The following is a 27,652-nucleotide window of genomic DNA, read 5'->3' on the forward strand; positions in this document are numbered from 1 at the left end:
TTAAGCCCCACAATAGTTAGTCATCAAGCGTTTATTAAATGTACCAAGCATGGTGCCAAGTGCTGGGGCTATAAAAGGAAGAAAAAAGGTTAGGTGAGTAGGATGGTTGTTACTCTTGTTTTACAGATTAGGAATCTAATGCTGACAAAAGTTCATTTACTTTGGGGTTGTAGAGCTAGAAAGCGACACAAATGGGTCATTTGACCTGTAGTCTTCCTGAGTCAACACTGTTATTGACTATACCTCTGTGTGTGTATACGTGTGTACATTTGTGTATATATAGACCTGGCAGTTACCATTTGTTTGTTTTTCCAGATTTCTTGAATAGGAAACTACTAATGAAGAAAGGTGAAAAGATAACCCAAGGCACACATTTGCTATTGAAACATTTGTAGTAGTTGAGGTTGGATCAGTCAGCTAGCTATGTGCCAAACACTATGTTAGGCACTGGGGATGCAAACACAAAAAACTAATAGCCCCCACCCTCAAAGATCTTGTATTCCAATGGGGAAGACAGCATGCCCTGCTTTAGGCATATTTATTAAGACAAATAGCACTGAGGATCTGGGTTCAAACCCTACCTCTGAGGCCTACTACTTGTTTGCCCTTGGGCAAGTCATTCATCTTTCATGTTAGTTGCCTTATCTATAAAATGAACTAAATATTAATTCTGTCACATTTAAATTAGCTAAACTTCTGCCCTGCCCACTCTACCCCCAAAAAGGATGTCTCAGGCAGATTGAGGCCACATATGACAACTGGCCACATCCGGTAGGTTCAGTCACATGGTATAGTAGGGAGCCTCATTCCCCATGACCTCTCTGAAGCCTTTGACATTATTGATCACTGTTTCCTCGTTAATACTATCTTCTCTCTTTGTTTTCCAGACACCGTTCCCTGCTAGTTTCCCTCCTATGTATCTGTTTGTTCCTTCTCTGTCTACTTTGCTAGATCCTTAACCAGATCCCATCCTCTCACTATAGGTTTCGATCATGATCCGGTTCTTTCCAAGACCTTTTTCCCCCTTCTATACTATTTCATCTGGTAATTGCATCAACTGCCCTGGATTTATTTACCGCTTCTATACTGATGATTCTCAAATCTACTCATCCTGTCTCAATCTCCTTGCTGACCTCTAGTCTCACATCTCCAACTGCCTTTCAGATATCTGAGTCTGGATGTCCAGTAGATTTGTTAATCTAATCGTGTCCAAAATGAAACTGATTGTCTTTTCCTCTAAACTCTGATCTTTTCCCTTTAATTTCTATAGATAGGATCACCATCTTCATATCCCCTAGCCTCACAACCTAGAAATCATCTTTGATTACTTACTTTCTCTCATCCTCCCCTATATCCAAGCTGTTGTCAAGGTCTATGGATTTCACCTTTGTACTATTTCTCAAATATCTCTTCTCCCACCTCTCCCTCTTGACACTGCCACCATGCAGGTATGAACCCTCATCATCTCCCACTTGGACTATTTCAATAGCCTCTATTGGATCGTTTTGCCTTAATTTCTTCCTCTTCAAAATTCATCCTTTAATCAGTCGCTAAGTGATTTCCCTAAAGCACTGGTCTGACAGTGCCACTCCCCACTCCTCAGTAACCACTAGTAATGGCTCTCTCTCTCTATTGCCTCCAGGATCAAATGCAAAATCTTTTTCTTGGTGTTCAAAGCCCTTAATAACTTAGCTTCCTCCTATCTCTCCAGTCTTCTTATACCTTATTCTCCACCACATACTTATTGTTCAGTCCATAAAGCAGACAGTGCATCTCTCAGCTCTACATTTTTCTAGCTGTCTCCCATATCTTTTTTTTTTAATTATTATTTTAAACCCTCACCTTCCATCTTGGAGTCAATACAAGGCAGAAGAGTGGTAAGGGCTAGGCAGTGGGGGTCAAGTGACTTGCCCAGGGTCACACAGCTAGGAAGTCTGAGGCCGGATTTGAACGGCTCTCAACCACTGAGCTACCCAGCTGCCCCCTGTCTCTCATATCTTGAATGTTCTCTTTCATTATCTCCACCTATTGCCTTTCCTGGTTTACTGTAAGTCCCAACTAAAATCTCATGTTCAACAGAAAGCCTTTCCCAACACCTCTTAAACCTATTACTTTCCTTCTGTTAATTATTTCATATTTAACCTATACATAACTTGTTCATTTGAATTTATTTGGTTGCTCTCTCCTCTATTAGAGTGTGACCCCCTTAAGTGCAGAGTTTCTGTTTTGCCTCTTTTTGTATCTCCAGTGCCTGGTATATGATAGGTGCTTAATAAATGTTTATTGATTGGAGCATGAGGGGTGCTACAGCAAGCCTCAATTGCCCTTAGTTCTCTGTCGCTTTTGTATTGAGACCTTTGGCTAATAGAACCACAAACATCTTTTCCCCCATAGACAACAAATACCACTAGATAACACGGTGGATAGTATTGCTGGTTCTGATGTTAAGAAGACTCATCTTAAGGAGTTCAAATCTGATGTCAGACATTTACAAGTTGTGTGACCCTGACCAAGTCACATCTTCCTCAGTTTCCTCATCTGTAAAATAAGGTAGAGAAGGAAATGACAAACTACTCTATTATCTGTGTCAAGAAAATCCCGAATGGGGTAATGAAGAGTCAGACATGACTGAAACAACTGAACAACAATGAAAACCACAAAGTGGCAACCATTCAGAGCAGAAACCCCAAGGATTTTTTTTACTGCTGAGACCTTCACATATGTCCCTGGATTAGTGAGTGAGGACGTTGCCCATGAGCCCATAGAGACAATATAATCTATCTGGAGAAGATGACAAGAAAATAATCAGTCGCAGAAAACTTTCTGTATCTGGATTTATTATATGGACTCTTTGGGATAGGGTGAGATCCAGACCTTGATTGATAAGTGCTCAGTGTTGGAGAGTAACCCATTGTGAAAATTTCCTGCATTGATATAGATTGTTAACTTGTTTGTGACACGTAGTCTTAGCTACTTGGGAAACTGTGAGATTAAATACTTTCCTATCATCAAATGGCTATCATGTGTCAGACACATATGTAGGATTTGAACTAAAAGTCTTCCTTATTCCTAGGTCAACTCATCACCTATTAATCTGGTCATTCCCATGCTAATCAGGTATTGTATATTGTCTACTGAGTATGATTCTAGTTTCATGAACATAGTATGTATTATCTAGCACAATTTGTAGATTCAAATTTTTTTCCTTTTTTTATATTTAGAATATTTTCCCATGGTTACCTGATTCATGATACTCCCCTTTTTTCCTCCCCCCTCCCAGAGCTGACAAGCAGTTCCATTGGGTTATCCATGTATTATTGTCCAAACCTATTTCCATGTTATTCATACTTGCAATAGAGTGATCTTTTAACACCAACACCCCAGTCATATCCCTTTTGAACCACGTGATCTATCATAAGTTTTTCTTCTGGGTTTCTGCTCTTGAATTTTTTTTTAATTGGAGGAGGTAGAAGATAGTTCATACTGGTGGGGTCTTTCCCTGTTCTTTTTTGCTCTCCTGTTTGTGTTCTTGGGAAAAAATCAAGCATGACTGATAGAAGGTAGCCATAGAAATGGCTGAGCTTTTTAATGGTCAGAGACTAGAAAAGAGAAATGAAACACAAGTTGAGTGGAATAGTTTTAACAGAGCATAAGAAAACAAAAGCCTTTTGCAATCCCTTTGTAAAGAAAAGATGATTCCACAAGATTAGAGACTTGTGATTTTGAATGAAAAACTTCTAGACTGAGGAGTTGTTCTAAGGGCCTAGAAAGTACCATGTGAGGTGACAGAACATTGGAAAGAGAGAGGGAAAATGTCACCTTCCTTTTCAACTGAGATCAGAATAGTCATTATAGCACTTGAAGTGAGGAAGAGTCTATGTCAGAGGGGCCCTTGTAATTTTGATTGTCATTAATATGCATTGGGACTAAAGGCTTCTCATTCATCATCCTGATGTCTTGACTTAAAAGGGAGTTCCAGAATCCATCTTTTCTAACTCAGACCAGGCAAAAAAATCTCCTGTGATGGTCAAAGGATAGGTTTAAATTTAATTTTTTATTTTGAGCATTTCCAAACAGTCACTGGAGACGAAGATCATTTTCTTTTCCTCCCCCCCGCCCCACCTCTCCCATAGCTGACGCATGATTCCAATTGGTATCACATATGTTCTTGATTCGAACCCATTTCCATGTTGTTGGTATTTGCATTAGAGTGTTCATTTAGAGTCTCTCCTCAGACATGTCCCCTCAACCCCTGTAAACAAGCAGTTGCTTTTCCTTGGTATTTATACTCCCACAGTTTGTCCTCTGCTTGTGGATAGTATTTTTTAGATCCCTGCAGATTGTTCAGCGACATTGCATTGCCACTAATGGAGAAGTCCATCACCTTCGATTGTATCACAGTGTATCAGTCTCTGTGTACAATGTTTTCCTGGTTCTGCTCCTTTCGCTTTGCATCACTTCCTGGAGGTTGTTCCAGTTCATATGGAATTCCTCCACTTTATTATTCCTTTTAGCACAATAGTATTCCATCACCAACATATACCACAATTTGTTCAGCCATTCCCCAATTGATGGGCATCCCCTCATTTTCCAATTTTTGGCCACCACAAAGAGTGCAGCTATGAATATTCTTGTACAAGTCTTTTTCCTTATTATCTCTTTGGGGGTACAGACCCAGCAGTGCTATGGCTGGATCAAAGGGCAGACAGTCTTTTATCACCCTTTGGGCATAGTTCCAAATTGCCCTCCAGAATGGTTGGATCAATTCACAACTCCACCAGCAATGAATTAAGCTCTCAACTTTGCTGCATCCCCTCCAGCATTCATTACTTTCCTCTGCTGTCATGTGAGCCAATCTGCTTGGTGTGAGGTGATACCTCAGAGTTGTAATTTTTAATCAACAAGACTTGTTGGCCCTCGTGACCTTGAAAATCCCTTCTACTTCTAAATCTATGATTCCAATTCTTTGAATTTATTTGTTATCTGCTTCAAGCCAGCAAGTGTTCTAGGTGCAGGGCGTGGAAGGAAAAACAGTTTCTGCTTCCAAAGAACTTTCACTCTATTTAAGGGAGGCATACAAAACTAATGTAGGATATTTTGAGAGTGAAAGCACTAGCAGCTGAACAGGACTAAGGACAAACTAAAATTTTTTCAGTCATGTAAATATTAATTTATTGCCATTTTATTATTTTCAAATATCTATAACACAAACCATTCAATGTCAGACATTAAGAAATTTCTTTAAATAAAGGCAATACTCAAAGGCATGAGTCTTGACTCAAAACAAGGTATGGTGATTGAACTATGCCTTGAAAACTAGGGTTTCCAAGAGGCAAGGTAAGGGAATGCATTCTAGGCACTAGGGACAGCCAGGGCAATTGCTCAGAGTTGGGATAGGGGGTGCCAGATATAAAGAGCAGGAAGGCCACTTGAATGTGACTGAGGAGTATTTAAAGAAGAGGAATATATAATGGAGCTGTAAAGCGTGACTGAATTCAAGTTGTAAAAGACTTTAAAAGTCAAACATGAGATTATATTTTATCTTAGAGCAAGAGGGAACCATTATTACTTCTGAACATTATGAATATCACCAGAAGACCTGAGACATGGATAGATATGAGTGGAGAAAGAGTTGAGACAAAGAGACAAGGTAGAAGGCAGTTATTGTAATAGTCCAGATGAGAGGTGGTAGGGGCATGTATTCCAGAGAATATGGCATTAGAACGAATAAAATTTGGCAACGTTTTGGATATGTGAGGGAGTGAAAGAGGTAGGAATCAAGGATGAGTTTGAAGTTATGGGCAGCCCAAATGGCTGGGAAGTTGGTAATGTCCTCCCAAGTGATAGGGAATTGAGCAATAGGGGAAGAGAAGAATATGGAAGGAAAGATGGGTTTTGTTTTGAACTTGTGGTTGAGAAGCCTATAGGACATGGAATTCAAAATATCCACTCGTCAGTTTATAATACAAGACCAAATCTCAATAAAGAATCTATGTCCACAGAAGACATATATTGCATTTTGTTGGGAAGGTCATCTAAAGAAATAGGAGAAAAGCAGTTCTGCCCAAGAGATACTGTGGAGGTAGACACAAGGAGGTTTGGTAACTGATTGACTATGTGAAGTGATGATGACTAAGAGTATAACCATATTGCTTTGGGGCCCAGTTGTGATTAAAGAACATAAATTTGTAATGAGGTTAGTGGCATGACTCCAGGTTTAGCAGCACAAGAACAGATGAAAAGGTGGCCAAATAGATATGATGCTGACTGAATTAGGCTACAGGCGGAATTTAGGAGACTTCATTCTTACCTGATGAAAATAGCTTTCCATTCCTGTCCTTGAATATTGCTGGGTGAAAATGAAGCCTATATTTTCTTTTGCTTTTTAAGATTCTATTGTTGTTTTCAACTAAGAAGCATCTATTTTCCCTCCTTTCTGCTCCCACACCTCATTAAATAAAAAATAAAAAGATGAACCACTCAGATCAAATTTGCTGAGTGATCAAAATCACTCAGATCAAGTGAAATAAAATTCCTTCTTTGGCCAGGTCCAAAAATGTCATTTTCACTCTGCATCTTGAGTCCATCACCTTCCTCAAGTGATGGGTTGTATATTTCATTTCTCACCCTCTGGAAGCTTAGTCTGTCACTGAATTCATCAGATTCCTTAAATTTTACAAAGGGTATTTTCCCCTTAATATTGTTGTCATTATTGAGTAAATTCTTTTCCTGGTTCTACTCCTGATGCTATGTTTCTTCATAGATGTCTTCTTTCTAATTTCCTAAGATTGTCCATTGCATCATTTCTTATGGAATAATCATATTCCATCACATTCTTATGACTCAGTTGGTTTAACCATTTTCTAAAAGTAGGCATTTCCTCAGTTTCCAATTTTTTCTGCTATGAAAAGAACTGCTGTACATATAGGTCTTCTTCTTCTTTGATCTCTTGGCCATGAACTAGATTACTTTATTAGTGTTAGTTATTTTCTTGGATGCTCTATAGCTTATCAGTGCCCTTCCAGTGGCATGGCACGGCACTCTGAATAGGATTTGATTATGACTGACTTTAAAAGGGCCAGGGCCTTCATAGTATTGCATTCTTTATATTTTTTTCTGCATCCTAGGCTAACATCAGCTATCACAACTTCCATCTTGTATTATTGACCCACGTTAAGTTTAGAGTCCACGAAAGCCCTCAGAGCCCTTGTAGGAAACTATGTCTGACTCCACGGACCACCTCTATCCAGATTCTTAGATTTATTTAATACAGTTAGACAAACATCAGATGCCTCTCATATGTTAGGCCCTGTGTAGATATTAGTGATACAAAGACAAAAACTTAAAAATTCCTTGAAATGGCTTATAGCCTCTTGAGAAAAATCAACATGTCCACAGAAAAATAAATACACAATTGTATGAAATTATTTAAAGAGAGAGAGAAAGATCAGTAATGATGAAGAGACGAATAAAAATCTTGTGGAGGAAATGGTACCTGAGCTGTGCTTTAAAGGCAAGCTAAGAATTAATCTTAGACATGGGGGTTAGGGTCACCTGGGCAAAGGAATGGAGATGAGACATGAAATGCATACAGAAAAAAGCAGACAGGCTTGATGGCAATGGAAAGGGTGTGAGGATGCCCTCTTATAATCTAACTAATTTGAACAAGGATAGCATTTTAACCTACTGGGATTCCCAAATGATGTATCTTACACAGAAAACAATTTTTTTTACCTCTTAGACAACTTTGATTCTTGAGACTGTCCAATTTTCTCAGACTGTTATTTTAGAAGGTCCTAATGGATCCTTGATTAGCTGGAAAACAAAGCACCACTTGTAGGGAGTATGGAGGTACTTCCAGTGAGCTGCTTTGCAATGTCAAATTGGGCAAATTGGCCTCTGCCCAACATCTTGAAAGGAAATTGACAGCAATCATGGAAACCTTTTGTAAATCTATCAGGCACTGGATGTCTGGGTAGTGCTGGCTAAGATCAACTCTCATTTAATGTTCTGGTATACAAGGGCTATATTTCTAGATCAAGGGGAAAGTGAGAGATGACATCAATTGAGCAGAACTTTGATTCTGTTTATGCAGTGTACTCAGCCATCAAAAAATGCAGGGAAAATTGATCTTGGGGCACAGATGTCTCAAGCTAGAATTTGGAGTTGACTTCCTGATTCTAACATTTGAAAAGTTATTAGTAATGAAAGGAAGCATAAAAAAGGAGATAGCTACTAATGGTAGTAAAATATGACAAGGATGATGATGCTAATAATAATTTATATTCTAAGGTCTCTTTGCTCACAACAATCCTGTGATATAAGTAGGTTGGGTGCATGTGTGTGTATTATATATGTGTGTATGTATTACATAGGCACATTTATATATTATATATTATTTATATACATATATATTTATTTACATATAACTATACACATATTTATTTAAAGACAATTTTGACCTGTAAGCATATTTTTCCATTAGTATGGAAGAGTACCATTTGAGAACCACCCCTTATTGATCAAGATGGGCCACATGGTTGTAGAGTCTTAAGAAAATTACATGAGGGTAGCAAGATGTTTTGCTCAGGCTTTGCAGTAAGTATGTGTCAACCCCAGGTTTTCCTGTGTTATGATCAAAATTCCACAGAGTTTTTTGAGTTGGCCATTTTTCCCATCTGATTGAAAAAGGAACACCAATGTGACATACACAGTAAATAGTCATCCAATTTGTGCTTTAAAGTCCTGTAGGAAAGAGGAACCCACTACCTATACTCTGCTTTGGTCAACTCTGATTGTTGGGAAAAATGTTTGTATCATTTATTCTAAACTTGGGGGTTTTTTGCCACTGATACCCTTTGCTCTTGGTTCTTCCCTCTTCGGTCAAATCAAACTGTTCTAATCCCTTTTCCTCTGTTCTGCTCTTCACAAACATGAAGACAATCCTCATGTCCATCCTGAGTTTTCTCTTTCAAATGATCCTCATTTGACATAGACTCAAGACCCTCCATCAGGTTGGTTTCCATCTTTCAGACACACTCTTTAGGTTATCAATGACCTTTTTAGCCACTGGCAACATGTTTTGGCTTCCTCATGCCACTCTTATTTCTCATGCTAATCTTACATTCTTTTAAAATCATGAAAACTGTTTTCAAACAAATCACTGTTTAACCATATATCACCTATATCATATTTAAGAAGTTGTGGGGCTTTTTTTAACCCAGTGTAAGACTCCATTTATTCCTATTGAATTCCATTTTATTAGATTCAGCCCAGTGGTCTATCCTGTCATGATCCTTTTGTATCTTGACTGATATTCAATGGCTTTGCTGTCTTCCCAACTGAATTTCATCCTCAAAACCAAGTCACTGAAAAAAATGTTTGATAAAATGAGTCCAAGTAGAGATCTCTTGGACTTTCCCCTGGAGACTTCCTTCCATGTTATCTTTGACCCATGACTATACTTCAAGTACAGCAATCCAATCAATTCCATTTCCTCTGTGTTATTTATTATACACCTATCCATCTTTTCCTTGTGAGGCGTAAAAGAGCCCCGAGTTCTGGCAAAGCATTTAATGGAGTAAATTGTATCTGTAACATCCTCTGTAACATATTCTTGAATTTTACCTGGATTTGAAATCACTAATTTACAGACTCTACTTGCTTCTCCATTATAAAAAATTAGGACAACCTCCATCTTTCTCCCTTCATACAGTACCTTTCCTTATCTTTTAGCTATCAGAAATGCTTATTCTTGAAGCTTAGATCTTACCTTGTTTACTCTATTAGTCAGGGTCCTCCATTGGCTCCCCAGAACCTTAGGTTAAAAAACAAACTCTTGCCTGAAACTCAAATACTTCACAAAGAGCCTTCAGTCCACTTCTCTAGCCTTATTATACCTATTATTCCTAACTTCCTGTCCCCCCCCCAACTTTGTACTCTATCCCAATTGTCCTGCTTGTTGTTATTTGTACATAACATGGCATCTTCCACCTCCATATGTTTTCATTGCCTGTCCCTCATGTCAAGATTGCTCTTCTCTCTTGGAACTCCTTCCAGGCCCATTTCAGGCTCAAATCCTACAAGAACCTTTGCTGATCCCCTACTTCCCCCCGTTGTTAATTTCACAACCCCATAACACCCATACTATGTGGCTCTTGTGGGATGGGCTATAAATCTATATTGTTGTAGAGGTGAGAGATTTGAAGAGATGCTATCCCAGAAATTCAAGTTCAGAACAAGTCATTAGTGATGAACTCTGGGATAGCAGCTGTTTGAATCTCTCTTCCTTACACCAATGCAGTTGCTCTACTTATCTGTGATAATAAGCTATATTCCTCCTAGCTGAATGTACGCTCTGTGAGATGGTCTCATTTATTATCTGTATCCCAGCTCCAGACACAATGCCTGGCACATAATAGGTGCATAATGAATGCTTGTTGATCAATAGTTTCAGCTTAGTTCCCACCCAAGGCATCGATCGTCTCAATCTTGGCTTCTGTGACTACATCATCTCAAGTTTTCTCTTGATGTTAATGTTACCCTTGGAATTGAGATGTCTGTCTTAGAGGCATTCTCTGTAGACCTGAGTGCCAGCTACTTAATTGATATTCATATCCTGTAGAGAGAGGGCCAGAAGGCTACTCCCGGGAGTTATTGCAAGGGGTCTGCAAATCCATATGCACACTAAGCATTACATTTTAATCTTTAGTTAGCGCCAACAAAATACACAGCATGGCTCAGTATAATAAGCAAAAATGCCTTCTGTAGACTGAGTAAATATTGTCTAGCACATACATTATCACTATCTTCCAGATATACCATATGTAGATGTCATTGTGATTACTCTCATAGTCCAATGAATGCGTGATCATATCTATTTGGAGGAACCCTCTAGTGTGGCAGATCATAACCCATTAAGGCCCCTTGTCTATATCCTCCTATAAGGTCATAGCAATGGATCAATTAGATGCACTGTGGGCTTTCTTTGTGTGACATATGTTATACAGAGCATGCATGGATAGTCTTTGCCTGCTTCTGACCAACACAATATGTGACCCACTGTTTGAGAGTATCTGGGACGACGAGCTCCCTAACTGATTTCCTGCCTTGTGGTGACCCACACCAGAGATATACTGAGAAATGTCTAACAACTAGCTCTCAGGGGGAAAATGTATGTACAACACACTTTTAAGTTTAATCTGCTTTATTAACATTTTCTCAAGTCTAGGCAATCAATAAAACAGAGAATGAAATTTGGATTTATAGCATTTGTGGATTTCCAAGGTACAAATCTTCATACTGAAAATTTAACAATCAGCTCTTGCAGATTTCAGCTGGCTCTAGCACACTGTTTCCTGGCACTGAAGGGACTGGAAATTTTAATATGATGAGGCAAGCCTTGAGCAGTCCCTTTGTCCTTGACCTTTCCCCTCCCAATTCTATGACAGCAGCATAGAAGTTAGGACTGGCTGCTTCAATTTAACGAAAAGGCTGCTTCTGAATAAGTCCCTTTCTTTGACTCTCCCTTCATAAGTTTTGTGTTCTGTCTCTCCAGTCTCATTGTGAGGGAAGAGGAAGATGGATTGTCCATTTGCCACTGCATAATCATCTGGGAAAACTGCCCAGGTCACTGACTGCCTTTTCTGTGTTATATTATTTCTTGAATAGGTGACTGAACCTACTTGATGTAGACATGTCCAAGCTTGAAGGCAACCTCGTGACTTTGAGCAGCCCCAAGGTTCTGGGTCTATTGAGTAGAACTGACTGATGGAGGGTGACGTTTCTCCATTAGAGAAGACAACCATTAACCAAAGGATTAGCCCCACCCATTTTAGTTTAGCTCTCAGGAGTTGTTTACTCAGTACAGAACCCCAGTAAAATGTACCCTGTATAGTCTTCCAGCATACTTTCTGTTCTGATGAGATTTTAATATCTGCCCATGGAAAGATATAACATAGTTACAAATTGTTACTGAATCATATTTTAATTCTTTGTGTAAATGAGTTACGTCCACAGTACTTATTTGGCTCAGAGACAAAGAGCAAACAATTTTCAGGCAAAATGGCAGAGAAAGCTGTTTACTTGGTTGCTGCTACTCCAATTATGTGTTTTTATAGAAGCTCTTGGAGATAAACTGGCAACAGGGTAGGGGTAGAGCCCCCCTCTCCTGGAGAGGCCTGTGGTTGCTAGGCTTCAGGCACAGATTCAAGTGTGGGCCATGGCCCCATTTGGCCAGAAATTCTGTCTGTGACAGTGGAGTGAGTGTATTCCAGATATGGTCATATTGCATCTTGATGTCCTCTCTCAAATATGCTTAACGTTCCTTCTCATTCTCAGGTGATTAGCAAATACATTGCCAAGCCCAGCCGTGAATTGGTGTATCTGCATGGGCCAAATATTTTCTCTTCCTCTGAACTACAAAAATCCATATGAAATTAGGTGCACATACTCACACTTACACACACACCCATACACAACCACGGGTAAGTCACTTGAAGCAAGCCAAAAATCCATGGCAAGGGAAACTAGGGAAGAATTTAATTTTGCATTTCAAATAATCCTAGGCATATTTATAAAGTATAATTTGGAAATGAATTTGCATGGCTAAAATCCACTCTCCCAAGTTTTGTAGATAACTTTTTATATTTATATTATTTTTTTAAAAATTAAGTTTATTTATTTAATTGATTTAGAAGATTTTCCCATGGCTCTATGATTCATGTTCTTTCCCTCCCCTCCTCCCAACCCCCTCCCATAGCCAATGAACAATTCCACTGGGTTTTACATGTGTCACTGATCAAGACCTATTTCCATATTATTAATATTTACATTAGAGTGATTGTTTAGACTCTACGTTAGAGTCTCCATCCACAATCATATCCCCATCGACCCATGTGATCAAGCAGCTATTTTTATCCTGTGTTTCTACTCCCACAGTTCTTTTTCTGGATGTAGATAGTGTCCATTCTCATAAGTCCGTCAGAATTGTCCTGGATCATTGCATATGAATATAGTGTATATATTGATATTAAACATATAATATTTTATAACATATTGTTTCCGAACTTCAACTAATTCAACAAGCCTCCTCTTAGAACAAAGGAAAATAGTCTGACAGTGTATGAAATATGCCACATCCATAGTCTTTCACTTCTTTAATGAAAACAGGGAGGCATTTTTCCCTACTATGATCTCTAGAGTCAAGACATTTCTGTATAGTTACAATGTTCACCCTTGTAAACCCTGCTTTTAATAATGAATTAATATTTATACAGTATATTAAGTTTCTGAAAGTGCTTTACATATATCCTTTGTATTTTAGCCTGACAACAACCATATGATTATCCCTCTAATGCAAGTGATTAATGCAACTGACACCCAAAGGGGTTGGCGCTTGCCCAGAGTCAATACTGAACAGAGATGGAAGGGACTTCATGGTCCATCTAGTTTAATCTTCTAAATCTACAAATAAGTGGATTATATGGCCAAGTCAAGCCACTGACATTATACTGCTTCTTTTTTACAAAGGTACTTTAAAAAATAAGTAAATATAAAAATAAGGAACTTACACCCAGAGACTTAGCACCAAGTGACTTCCTCCAAGTCCCACATATATTGGAATAAGCCCTCATCATATAGCTATAGTCAGTGTCTTACCTGGGATTTGAACCCAGGACTTTTCAACTCTAAATCCAAAGCTCTTATCTCTATTCCTGCTTTATACTTTCATTTGCATTTGGGGTAAATAAGACTCCAAGTAATTTGCCCTCTCATCTATAGTGAGAAAAATAAGGCCACCCTCCTTTTGGAATGATATTCTCCCCCCACAGGGGTTGTGTCTCCTCTAAGCCAAAACTAGTAGAGTTAGAAAGAAGACGGCCAGGTCAAGCTGGCACACCTCTCCTCTGCTGGGTAGCTTTTCTCTGACAAGCTCTGACTGTGTGTTGAGAAATAAAGAGTGAGTCAAGTTCCTCTATTTTGACAGATTAGCATATAAGAGCCATTTTGGTTGGTAAATGATAGATGCCTGTCAAAATTTTTCGTTTTGTTTCTCTATTAATTTTTATACTATACATCTATTTACTGATTTGTAAGGTGCTTCCTGTGTGTTAGTTACCTCATCCCTCTTTGGGAAACAAGGAAGCCCTTTTTGGAGAACTGAAGTGAGTCTTAGTTTCCTCATAGGTAAAATGAGGAGATGGGATAAGATTAGGACTTGCTAACCTGTGGACCATGGTCCTTGAGGCAGGCTGCTGAGCTTTCCAGGAAGTTCCCAAATACTAATGTGTTTTCTCAAAGGATTTACATTTGCTGCCACAAAGGAAGAAGTTGGAAAGGGAGTCCTCAAACTTGAAAATAAGGAACACACTCTGAGCTTTAAATCTTATGCTCTGATATTAGTCTGCCATAGCCCTTTGAAATGCCTCTCTTTCTCTGGCTACAAGGATACATCGGACCATAAATGTATGCACCGGTGTGCTTTCTTTCATATAAACTAAACCAAACAGTTAGTGAAAGTCCTTGAGATGATTTTTAAAAATCTTATGTATGTGTTTTGTTTTTTACTTTGTCATTTCAGCACATTAAATTCATCTAAACACCCCCTCCGCCCACCCATCCTTATCCCCACAAGCCCTCTCTTGCAATGATGGAAAAAACATTAAGGAACAACAATAATGTATGCAACATGCTGCATCCATGGTCCCCCGCCCCCAGGAAAGGAGAGTGTTTTATTTTCTCATCTCTAAGACCAGCCTCTTAAAATTCATTTATTCAGCCCCCACAAGCACATAATTCACAATGGCTGTGTTCAGTAAACATACTTTATTACCCAAACATATAAAGAAAAGAGATCATAAATTTTCACATTTCCAGTATGAAAATGTTTATGCTTTAATGCGTTCATTGGTTAAAAATTTAAAGACATAAATCTATGAATTAAAAAATAATTATATTATATCATGTCTATTTAGGCATCAGTGGGCAGATTGCTGCTTTGAATCCTGGGAATCCTTAGAATTCTCCTTTTTGTGGGGCTAAGCATTTACCCACATCCCAAGGTCATGTACCATGTCTATGGGCTTATGGCCAGTAGGATTGATGCATACAGCAGTAAAAGGTCATAGTTTCTATTAATTCCCTAAGCTTAATGAACTGAGGTCATAGGTCATTTTGTGCTTGTTTGAGTTAGGGTAAGATTGGGACCATTGATTGCCCAGCATGACTGAAAGAAGCAATGCCACCCATCTGTGATGGTATTGGAAATTTGTACCCTTGGTGTTCTTCTCTAAAATACTTCGGATATTGGAATATGAGTTAAAAGGGATCCAGGCATCCAATTACTTTCTGAGACATTTTTGGGACAGGTATCCTAGCTAGGATGTTCTTCCTGCCTTCAAACCTAAACTTGCCCCTTGGTATCATCTACCCATCAGGATGGTGTTGTACGTTTCATGTACCAGGCCTTCAAATACTAAGACTTGGTTCTGATATCCTGCAGCTATTACATCCTACCTGAGCTTCTAGGATGAACATTGCCAGTTCCTTCATCCAGTCTTCAGATGATATGTTCTTAAGGCCCTTCATCATCTTTGTTGCCTTTCTTTGGACACACTCCAGTCAATGACATCCTCCTTAAAACAGGACTTCTGGAACCAATCACATGCTCTTTTTATGTACCCTAAGAGCACATGTGCATTAAAGTGATATGCTATTTATGGAGAAGGTTACATGACATCCTTCTTTATCTTCCTCTAACTAGTGCCTTTCTTCCCTCTGTAACTACCCTATATTTATCATCATTCATTAACAATGTTTAAACAATACACATTTATGTATGTGTATATATGTGTGTGTGTGTGTGTGTGTGTGTGTGTGTGATTGTGTATCTGTCTACCTCATTAGAATGTAAGGTCTTTGTGAGTAAAGATTGTTGCATTCTTGTTAATTCTCTGGGCCCAACATATTGCCTGGCACATAGTAGTTACAGAATACATAATTATTGATTAATTGGGCATGAAGGAGACTGTCAAGATTACTTGTGTCCAAATGGTATGCATAGATCAAGAGAAATAATTTACCTTGCTTGGATTCTATATATACTCTTTGCTTCTTAGTACTGCTTTGGGGAAACATGCCAATATTTAAGTAATCAACATTTTTATTATTTACATATTTATTATATTATTATTGTATTATACTATATTATATAATTATTATATAACACTATAATATATAATATTACCTATTATAATGTTATATATTATTTATATATTTATTAAATAAATTATTTGGAAATTATAAGATCAGGAAAGAATTATCAAATAAGGGCAGAGATAAGCTAGTTTTGTTTTGAGAATGAGTGAAACAGATGACTGGCTCCAGTACTGTACAGATGCCCATACAGTGTTAGATGATCTCTTCTGTTACTATGGTTTGATCCTTGATGAAAAAGTTGTGGAAGGATGTGGACCAAGGATCTTGTGGGGTGTGAGAGTATGTACCATGGGAAAGTCTACCCACGTCACTGAATATAAGTATTTTGAAGATGAATTTGTGCTCAGCATTTTGAGATATTCTTGTTAGAGAGAACTACATTGTACCTAGGAATTCAACTACCTGGTCAGTCTTTGTAGCCTCAAGGTTGATCATAGGATACTGTACTTCTAGGTGCCTCAGAAGTATTTCTGTATTCGAAAGAATCCATTTAGTTCAGATTTCTTGAAAGCTTCCTATGTGTGAGTCTCTCAACTTGATCCTGGGCCTACAAAGACAACCCTGTTTGGGAAGTTTATAGTCTACTGGGAGGAAGCAACTTGTGTGCCGAGATATATAATATACATTGTTCAAGTATATGTATGTGTATCTATTTGTGAGTATGCATGCATGAATATGTTATATTTGTCTATATAGCTGTCTATGATTACATTTTGTGTGTATGTATAGACAAGGTGTCCCAAAAGTTTGAGTGCTATTTTAAGCTATCAAAGCTTAACAGTTGACATAAATTTTGGTACACTCTGCTTACTTTCATTCTGGACCTTTACTTTCATTGGTTAAAGACACCCCCTTTCCTAATTTCCTTTCTCATAAGTCCCTCAGAATTGTCCTGGATCACTGCATTGCTGCTAGTAGAGAAGTCCATTACATTGGATTGTACCACAGTGTGTCAGTCTCTGTACAATGTTCTCCTGGTTCTTCTCATTTCACTCTGCATCACTTTCTGGAGGTTGTTCCAGTTCCCATGGAATTCCTCCAGTTCATTATTCCTTTGAGCACAATAATATTTCATCATTAACATATACCACAATCTATTGAGTCATTCCCCAATCGATAGACATCCCCTCATTTTCCAATTTTTGCCACCACAAAGAGCGCAGCTATGAATATTCTTGTACAAGTCTTTTTCCTTATTATCTCTTTGGGGTACAAACCCAGCAGTGCTATGGCTGGGTCAAAGGGCAGACAGTCTTTTAGCACCCTTTGGGCATAGTTCCAAATTGCCCCCCAGAATGGTTGGATCAATTCACAACTCCACCAGCAAAGCATTAATGTCCTGATTTTGCCACAGCCCCTCCAGCATTTATCATGTTCCTTTGCTGCCATATTGGCCAGTTTGCTAGGTGTGACGTGGTACCTCAGAGTTGATTTTATGTGCATTTCTCTAATCAGGAGGGATTTAGAACACTTTTTCATGTGCTTATTGATAGTTTTGATTTCTTCATGTGAAAACTGCATAGCATGTACTTTGAATAAAACTAGAGATTCTGTGGCATGAAGATGAGGATAGATGGAATTGACAGTTAGGAGGCAGACTGTGAAAAAACTTGGAAACAGGAGTCATGACATTATGTCTCAGTAACAGCAATAAATAGGCCATTTAGGCTGCCCATGAGAGGAAATGGAGTCCTGGGAAAAATGATACTATAAAGTAGGTAGGTAAGTTTTTATCAGCCGATATGAAGAAGGTGGGAGTATAGGAAAAAAGTTCTCTCCTCCTTTTCATACTTCCCTTCTCCATCGTGGCACTGTGTTCTGTGCAGTTTGTTCAGGGTGGCCCTTTCCGAGTAATCATCACTGATGACTTCTGCCATGATATTTTGGGCATACTAGCTGGAAATGTGTTTAAAAGTTTAAATGACAGCAGTTCCTAAACTTGGGAAGAGTTTTAAGCTGCTTTTGAGGATTTCCAGATGTGTTGAGATTGTAATGGAAAACACTTCTTTGTATGTGAGTATACTCTGTGTGTGTGTGAGAGAGAGAGACTGGCAGCTTGTGGGGGAGGGAGGGAGGCAGGCAGAGACTCATTTTCCCAATAAAGAATATAGTGAGCCCTCGAAATAGCACAGAATGAAGCTACTGTCATGGCTGTGCTCAGACACAGGCCTGGAAATGGGCCACTTAGGGATGCTGGTGTCAGAAGCAAAGTAAAAAAGGAGAGTTGTGAAAAATGTGAAAAAAAATCTTTAAATATCTGAAAAGTATAGCCTCAGAGGATGGAAAATACAGAATTCATTAGCTATCTTTTGGCTTTTGTTGGATGAAAAAATTCATTTGAAGTTTGAAATCTATATGGCTCCTTGAAAAAAAATTACCATCTTTGAAAAGGACATGTACAACTTTGCAGGTGATCTTGAGAATTCTTTAGAAAGATGGCGTATACACTGTTTGGATTCATGTGGGGGAAAATGTGCCCAGGAAACATCGGATTTGAAAGGCAGTGGTGATTTTTGGAGAGTCACATGTTTCCAGTGCAGTGGCAGTGGAAATCTTATCTGAGTTCTTGTTTCTTCACTTCTTAATCGGGTAACCAAGGGCAAGTCTCTGGGTTCCTCAGTATTCCTCATTTATAACATAAAGACTTATATAACATACTTGCACGTCTTATTACCCAGAACCATTTTGAGAGTCAAACAAAATGCCTATAATAAACCATATTATAACCTGATAAGTCCAAATTCTAGTTATTGCTATTCTATGAGATGGAGAGATCACTGCTTACAGAAGGAAAGTATTGGACTTTTACCCAAGTCCTCGTGTGAGGCCTCCTTGTGGTAATGGACCTTACGCTGAGTTCTCTGTGGCAGTCCAAGTGGAGTACAAGGTCTGGCAGGATCTAGAAAGGCTTCAGTTATAAGTCTGGTGCCAAATGTGTGTCTGCTCTCTTAGGCTCAGCCCATCTAAATTAGGAGATGTTTATTATCAGAAAGGGCCACGGGTTTTCGCTGGTGATTGTTTTTGTCACAGCTACTAATGAGATATTAAAATATGAAATAGCCCTCACTTCCATGGTGGTGGGGCAGAATGGTGGAAAAGGGGAGATGTCATTTTGTCCCCTGAAAGAAATGAACCAGTTCACATTGATATTCTTGATGGAAATTAAGCTGGACAATATAAAGAAGTGGCAGCTAAATGGAACATGAGCCTGCACAGTTTTCTTGGAAAACCAAATTTTAAAAAATGGATTTCATTGTATATCTGAATACGACAAAAAATAGTTTTTCCTGGGAAATACTTGTTCACGTAGCCTTTCTTTGCTCTTGACAATTGCAAGGAAGCTGTCAAATATGAAGAATAATGTAGTTCTTTTCCCAACTTCCATATAATAGCAGGAAAAAGAAGGAAATGGAGAGGTAGCTGGGATAAGTGTCCAGAAGATCCCAAAATGCTTCTGATCGGCCATGAGACTACCTACACGTGCTCTAAGTTGTGAGACTTGAAGTGGTGTTGCTATGGTGGCCCAGTGGAGTCCTTGCTGAGAGGCTACCTTCTCCCAAGAGATTTATAGAGAATTTAATGAAACAAAAGCTTTGAATAAGTATATTTGCATATGGTGACAGAGGATGATTCTAATACTTGTTATTTATAATTTTCTGTCTTAATCAAATGCTTTTTCTTTTGTAAAGGGAAACCACAAAATACAAAAATATATGAAAAGTTTGCTATGTCAATATATACCCTGTTACTCTTAGTTCAGTAGGGAAGTGGGCATAGTAAGAGAACTCTCCGCTCCATCCCTGCCACCAAAAGAATAGTGCCCCTTAGCAAAAGCATGATTAATGGTGAAGCAAGGGACTTCTTCTTTCTAGATACCTTAGTAAAGTTTCTGATTTGAATATCCTGGTTATTTGCTTAAGGGTTGAAATACTCAAAGAGAGTAAGTGGGGTGTTTTGCCACTGGAAAGACATGTTTTCCTTCAAGTAGAAGATTCTCTTCCTAGGTATCTACAAGAGGATATGGACATTTATAATCACCACATGTCGTATTGGAGTTGGTTATAGGAGCTCTTTTGAAACTGAAGAATGACAAGGATCGACCTGTGTTCTTATAGACAAGTTTTGAGTCAGAAACTTGGGTTCTCATCCAAGTACTGCTGTTTATAACCTGTGTGACCTCGGACCAGTCATCTCTCATCTCTGGGTCTGTTTCCTTATCTGTCTAATGAGACAGGTTGAACTAAATGGCCTCTAAGTCGTGGCCCTATTTTAGGAAGAGTGGTGGTAAAAGAGAGGGGGGAAATCTAGGGTAGTATTCCTAAGGCCATGATGCAAAGAACATTGCTCCTTTTATGCAAAAAGGAGAAGGGTGTTAAATGAGGTAGTGGCAAACATTGAGCACAAAGAGACTGGGAGAGAGGGTGGAGAAGGGGAGGGAGAGGGAAAGAAAAGGAGAGAGAAAAGGACAGAGAGGATGAGAGTTTTATGTTTGCTTTGATGGAGGGTTTTGCCCATGAAGAAATTCAAACCAGAGGCTAACTGACTTATCCAAAGTCATAGGACTAATGATGAGAACCAGAGTCTGCCCAAGATCATGATGCTTGTGAACACAGGCAGAATTTGATCCCAAGCCTTGTGAGTCTAGTTTCAGTGTCTTTCTGCAATGTCATAGCTCTTCATTGCTTAGTCAAAAAATACCAGGGCTGCTGAGTAAGAAAGCCATATCCATAGATCTCTGGAGAGGAATTTCTTTTTTTTTCAATACTCACTTTATTTCCCTCCCTCCCCTCCACCCACCCTGCCTGCAGCCATCATTGGGTATTACTTGTGTCCTTGATCAGAACCTATTTTGATGATATTGTTTGCACTGGGATGTTCATTTAGAGTCTACATCCCCAACCATACCCCTTCGACCCATGTATTGGAGAGGAATTTCTTTAAGAAATATTCTTTTGATTATGTCCTCCCTCCCTCCCTCCCTCCCTCCCTCCCTCCCTCCCTCTCTTCCTCTCTTCCTTCCTTCCTTCCTTCCTTCCTTCCTTCCTTCCTTCCTTCCTTCCTTCCTTCCTTCCCTCCCATGTTCAAACAGACCAGGTAGTACTCGCTATAACATCATTTAATGTCTTCTCCGTATAGAAGGGGACGTACTAGAGAGTGATGTCAAGGGACACATGTAAGGAAAAACTGAGAATTACACAAAAGTAGTACAATTTCATGCTGCTGGAAGCAATAGGAAACTCCAGAGGGAAAGCAACCTGATTATGAAGTAGTAACTAGTAATTTGTGTGTTCTTTGGGAGAGGGTTGCTAATTAGAGAGGATTACTGCCCCCCACTCCCAGGTTTTATAGCCAAATTTCTTTATTTAATATAAAGTGATTGCAAGGTAGCTGCCTGTCTTGGATGGTGTTGATGAGACAAATTATGGAGAAATCTCCCATGATGTAAAGCTTTTGTGGTCTGGGAGAGTATTTTTTTTTAATTTAAATTTTAAATATTATTTTATTTGGTCATTTCCAAACATTATTCACTGGAAACAAAGATCATTTTCCTTTCCTCCCCTCCCCCCCCACCACCTTTCCCTCTCCCATAGCCGACGCATGATTCCACTGGTTATCACATGTGTTCTTGACTCAAATCCATTTCCCTGTTGCTGGTATTTGCATTAGAGTGTTCATTTAGAGTCTCTCCCCAGTCATATTCCCTCAACCCCTGTAGTCAAGCAGTTGCTTTTCATCGGTGTTTTTACTCCCACCGTTTATCCTCTGCTTGTGGATAGTATTTTTTAGATCCCTGCAGATTGTTCAGGGACATTGCATTGACACTAATGGAGAAGTCCATCACCTTCGATTGTACCACAGTGTATCAGTCTCTGTGTACAATGTTTTCCTGGTTCTCCTTTCAATCTGCATCAATTCCTGGAGGTTGTTCCAGTCTCTATGGAATTCCTCCACTTTATTATTCCTTTTAGCACAGTAGTATTCCATCACCAACATATACCACAGTTTGTTCAGCCATTCCCCAATTGATGGGCATCCCCTCGTTTTCCAATTTTTGGCCACCACAAAGAGCGCAGCTATGAATATTCTTGTACAAGTCTTTTTCCTTATTATCTCTTTGGGGTACAAACCCAGCAGTGCTATAGCTGGATCAAAGGGCAGACAGTCTTTTAGTGCCCTTTGGGCATAGTTCCAAATTGCCCTCCAGAATGGCTGGATCAATTCACAACTCCACCAGCAATGAATTAGTGTCCCCACTTTGCCACATCCCCTCCAGCATTCATTGCTTTCCATAGCTTTCATGTTAGCCAATCTGCTAGGTGTGAGGTTGGGAGAGTATTTTTGATATGGGTCCTGTGCTGTTGGAAAATATGGTTCAGGATGAAAAAATGAAAGAGGTCAAGGACTTGTAGATCACTCAGAAGCTATGTACGTCAAGAGGACATTTGTTATCATTATTCAGAGATAATAGATTATTTTATTTTTAACTTTTTACTTTTAAACTGAGCTAGTTCTCTACTCCATTTTGAATGATCTCTCTTATTATAGTGCTCTGGAGAGTGACTATCAACATCACTTTACAGTCTAGCAATGACTTCTTCTTTACAAAGTCCAACTATCTCCTCTGTGGAGAAAATCTCACATCTCTTACTTGGTTCCAATCTACCATTTAGAGTCTTCCTTCTTTCTTTCCTTCTCTGTCATATTCTTCTGCTCTTGAACCTTCTGGGTTGGATCAGGATTCCTTTGATTCTTTATTTTTGTACCAGTCATTGCTTCAGGGAACATTTTATTGTTCCTGATCATTTGGAGAGTGGAGTGGTATTTTGTGAGCCCTCTTCCCTTCTCCTGAAGGAGAAAGACCAGATTTGAACTTTGGATACAGATAACCATGGCAGCGGACCACTATCACTTACTTTATGCACAGGTTATTCCCAATTTCCCCCGGCTCTCCATACTTTTTTGAAGTGAAATCTTCAATTATTTTCCATGCTTGTTATTAGCACTTATTCTTCCTCCATCCCATTTTTACTCCAATCTGCTAGAAGAAGGATTGTTAATCTGAGGTCCATGAACTTGTTTTAAAAGATTGATGACTGTATTTCAAGTGATTTCTCTTGTAATTCTATGTATTTTATATATTTAAAGACAAAATCCCAATATGGAATCCTTGCCTTACTAGATTTGAAGATGCAAAAAAGGTTAAAATCTGCTCCAGAAAGGCATAAACTCCTCAAAGGTACTGAAAAAACCCATTTTCTGGAGTGAGCATTATTATACTGGGCAAAAGATGGAGATTTGCCTTCTCTGTGTTTGATGGAATTGCCTGATGAGATTTTTGAAGTGACAATAGAAGGTGGGTGGGTAAGAGGGGGAAATTAGCTCATGACAATTTACTCAGCTAAAATGGAGTGGAGTACTCTCTTTAGGGTGTTCAAGGTAGATGAAAAAAGAAGGGGTTGAGTGTCAAATAGCCTTGAAACATACAGAAAAGAATTTATCCTCATCAGGGAAGGCAAAGGGCAGCTTCTGGGGATGTCTGAAGGGAAATGTGAGATGGCCATGGTGACCCTCTGTCCCCAACCTTGTAGAGAACTCTAAACGTGGAGTGGGGGAAGACATGGCCTTGAATCCTGACTCAGAAACTGGAATCCTCTGGGATTCAGGGAAGCCCTTAAAATTCTGTGAGTCTTATTTTCTTCATCTGTAAAATGTAGGGATGACAATTCTTCCTACCTCATTAGGGCTGCAGCAAAAATCAAATGAGATGATGCATTGGAAACCTTAAGCAGATTTAAAAGCACTATCAAAGTTTGAGTTTTTAGCATTATTTGTGAGTGATTTGGGGGCTGTGCTACACAGAACAGTTTGGGTCAGAGAAGAACTGGTGGTATTAGGAAGATTTTTTTGAGGGAGTAGCTTATATAATTTAATGGATCACAAAGTTTTGAGCTGTTGATGCTAGCAATTAAATGAAAGTCTCTGATTATAACTACCCTGCTTCAGACCCTTACCACCTCTCTTCTGGACTATTTTAGAAGCCTCTCCTAGTCCCTCCAGTCTCTCCCCTATACAGTCTATCCTGCACAGGGCTTCCAAGGTGGTTTTCATTAACCATAGTTCTAATCATATCATTCCCCTGCTTATGACACTTCATTGGCTCCCTATTGCTTTTATGATGAAATATAAAGTCCTCTCCTTGACAAATAAAATCCTCCAAATTAAGACTAAAGATTATCTTTCTTGGACATTTACACATTTTTTTACTCCATGACCAAACCAAATTAACCTACCTGCATACAGCATTCCATCACCCAATTCCATAGCTTGCAGAGGATCTCCCTCACCCCTGGAATATTTTTCTTCATCTCTTGCTCTTAGGCTTGAGATCCCGTTAAATTCCATCTCATATGTAGTCACATTTAAGGGACTTTCCTCAATTCTTCTAATGGTACTTTCCTTTCTTCCCCCCAAATCCCAGTGTAGTGATTTTGTATATCTCATGAATTTATTTGTCAATATGGCAGCTTAGTAAAATGGAAAGGACACTCAATCTGGACTTAGAGGACTTGAATTCAAATCCTACAGCTTATACCTCTTGTGCAACAACATAAGCATATTATGTTACCATCCCTGAGACTTATTTTCCACTTATGTAAAATAAGGACACTAAGCTAGATGGGGTCTGAGATCCCTTCCAGCTCCATATTAAGGATCTGAGGTGCACAGCCTAGAATGAAAACTCTATGAGGACAGAGGCTGGCTGATTTTTTGTGCTTATATTTCCAATGTCTAACAGTGCCTGGTATATTGTAAGTAAGGAATAAGAGCTTGCCAATACAGCAGAAGCAAGAAAGACTAAGGAAAAATCAGTCAAGTTTTTATCAAAAGCCTACTCTTGACACAAAGGTGAAAAGCCAGACTGCCCGATCCCTCAGGAAGCTTACATTTCTAATGTGTACATTAGTCTATAAAGAATAAATAGTTGTAATAACAATAGCAAAAAGCCTGCAGAATACTTTACATACATTTTCCCTTTTGATCCTCACAACACCTTTGGGGAGGGTGTAGGTTCTGTTACTGTTTGCATTTCATAGTTGAGGGAACTGATTCAAATAGAGGTTGAAGTGACTTGCCCAGAGTGACACAGTACGTGTCTGAGGCCGTATTTGAAGTTGGTCTTCCTGCCTCCAAATCTCAGGGCTCTATGCATTGTACTTCCCAACTATAACATAGCTTGGGAGGGAGGCGCCTGTGTGGACCAAGAAAAGTGTCAGTGATTGACATGAAGTCACTTGACCCCTCTCAAGGGGGGGAAGGGGAGAATTTAGAACTCAGTCTTTATAAATGAAAGTTAAACATATTTTACATGCAATTGGGGAAGATTTAACAAAATAAAAATATCTTTTAAGAAAAGAGGAGCTTCATGTACAAGTTGGTACTTGAACTTATTCTGGAAGGAAGTGAGAGGCTCTATGAGGTGGAGATGAGAAAGAAATAGCAACTGATGGGAGTGAGCAAAACAAAGAAAAGAAGAGAGGTTCAGAAAATGAGTCCTGGGGGAGAACAATTTCCTGGGGGAAGCTCTTGGCAGAAGGTAGGGTGTCTCTTCCTTCAGGAAACCATTTTTGTAGGGTGTGCTAGGAGTTCCCTTAATCTAAGTCATGCTTTGTGTCTGTCATTTTTTGTATTTCCCCACTGTTTTGTTGAGGCCTCTCTACACGTCCCCTCCTGGTGTCAGCACTGGCATCCGGTTCCCTTCTAAAAGAGCATTGTTCTGATTGCTTGGTGTTTCTCTAAGATCTTGCCTGGGCTCAGAGTTAAAACTCATGAAAGGCGCATTGCCTTTATTTTTGCTAGGTCCTCTGGAACTTAGATGGACTCTGTCTTGGAAAAGGAATCTAGGACAAGGAAGATGACATCTGGGGTTGGGGTGGGGCAGAGGCTCCTAAGGGAGGATGTTTTAAAATATACAGAAATATCGGAGTGCTTTTTTGGGTAATAAAAATAATAGAGTTTTTATTTGTTACATACAACTTCATCTGTATTAACATACATTATAAATTTTAAAATTTATAATTAATGAAATGACGTTTTTTTAAACCAAAGGTAGTTGTTTACATTTTGGCAGCATGTTTATGAAATGAGAATACTGATGGATTCCCAGCCAGTAACTGTATACATATGTACATAATAAAAGCAGTGGCATTTGGGGAGACCCAACACCCAGCTTAATATTAGGCCAAATTAAAATGTCTCAAATTCTATAATGAAGATATGCTGCAGGCCTCTATCTTTCTGCCAAGGGACATTTCTGAAGTATGAATTTTTAGTGTAAACTTGGAGACAACTTTCATGGATGTAAAGTGACCAAAGAATGACCGTTATCCAAAAAATGAAGATGACACAAAGAACCTAGAAACCCAGGCAGAATGCAGAACAGGAGAGTTCCTCGTTTCTCTTCTGAATGGAGTCTAACTTGAGAGCTGGGATGACTTTATCCCACAGTTTACATCTCCACCTTCTACTGAATATTCTGTACCTAAGTGACTTCTTTGGTTAACACATAGACTGGAATGAAAACATCAAAGGAAGCAGTCAGAACAAGTATTTGACAGAAAAAAAGCGACAAACCAAAACCCAACCGCGGAAGTTACAATGCTAAGGGAAGTGAGAATACCTTTTGGTGTTGTGTTTCGAAGGGAAGAGACAGTGAAAAGTTTCCATTCAAATTTCTCATCTCCTTCTTCCACATCTTTCAAGCTGAGAGCTTCCAAAGAACCTTTTCCTTTTGTCTCCTCTTTCTGACTCAGCTCATCAATTTCTCTGAAGCAGCCCAGATCAGTTTGACATACAGTTTCTAAGGGTTCACCAAAGTCTTCACTTTTCTATGCCCTTGATCAATAGTTTCAGTTTTTCTTGGAGCTTTTTTCCTTCTCTCTCAGGTAGGATGAATGGAAGTCTCATGTGGGCTCCCTCAATCTTCATGTTTTCCTTCAACGGTTTTATTACTTCCAAAGCCTGCTGCTTTGTACGCTTGTTGGACTTGACAGAATAGTGGCTATCCTTCATTGCTCTTTCAACGAGGATGACAGTGGATGGTTTCTTTGTTTCAGGATGAACACACAATTGTATCTGCCACAATTGTTGTAATATCCTTAAACATCTATCTGCTCCAGTTATGTGTGTGTCATTCTTTATCTGAAACTTGTACTTCTCCTTTTGTTAAGATCTGTTTACAGACTTGGCCTATAGAGACATTTACAAACACTGAGTGGGTCTACAAGACCTCGTCAAGGCCTTTTATCATGCTGCTACGCCAGTCCATGACCTTGTTCTTGTAGTAGACAGTCTCAGAGCACTTCCCCGTAGGCTTCATAAACACCACAGCCACATTTGTTGGACTGATCTGGTCGGTGGGTGTGAAGATGGGCAT

The 27,652-nt window shown here is 39.1% G+C and overlaps 1 pseudogene; it reads right to left on the reverse strand.

Annotated features, from left to right (window-relative positions):
* On the reverse strand, positions 1 to 27,652 carry LOC100619436 (ribosome maturation protein SBDS-like; annotated as a pseudogene).

Source organism: Monodelphis domestica, chromosome X (assembly GCF_027887165.1).
Source record: "Monodelphis domestica isolate mMonDom1 chromosome X, mMonDom1.pri, whole genome shotgun sequence".
Lineage (NCBI taxonomy): Eukaryota > Metazoa > Chordata > Mammalia > Didelphimorphia > Didelphidae > Monodelphis > Monodelphis domestica.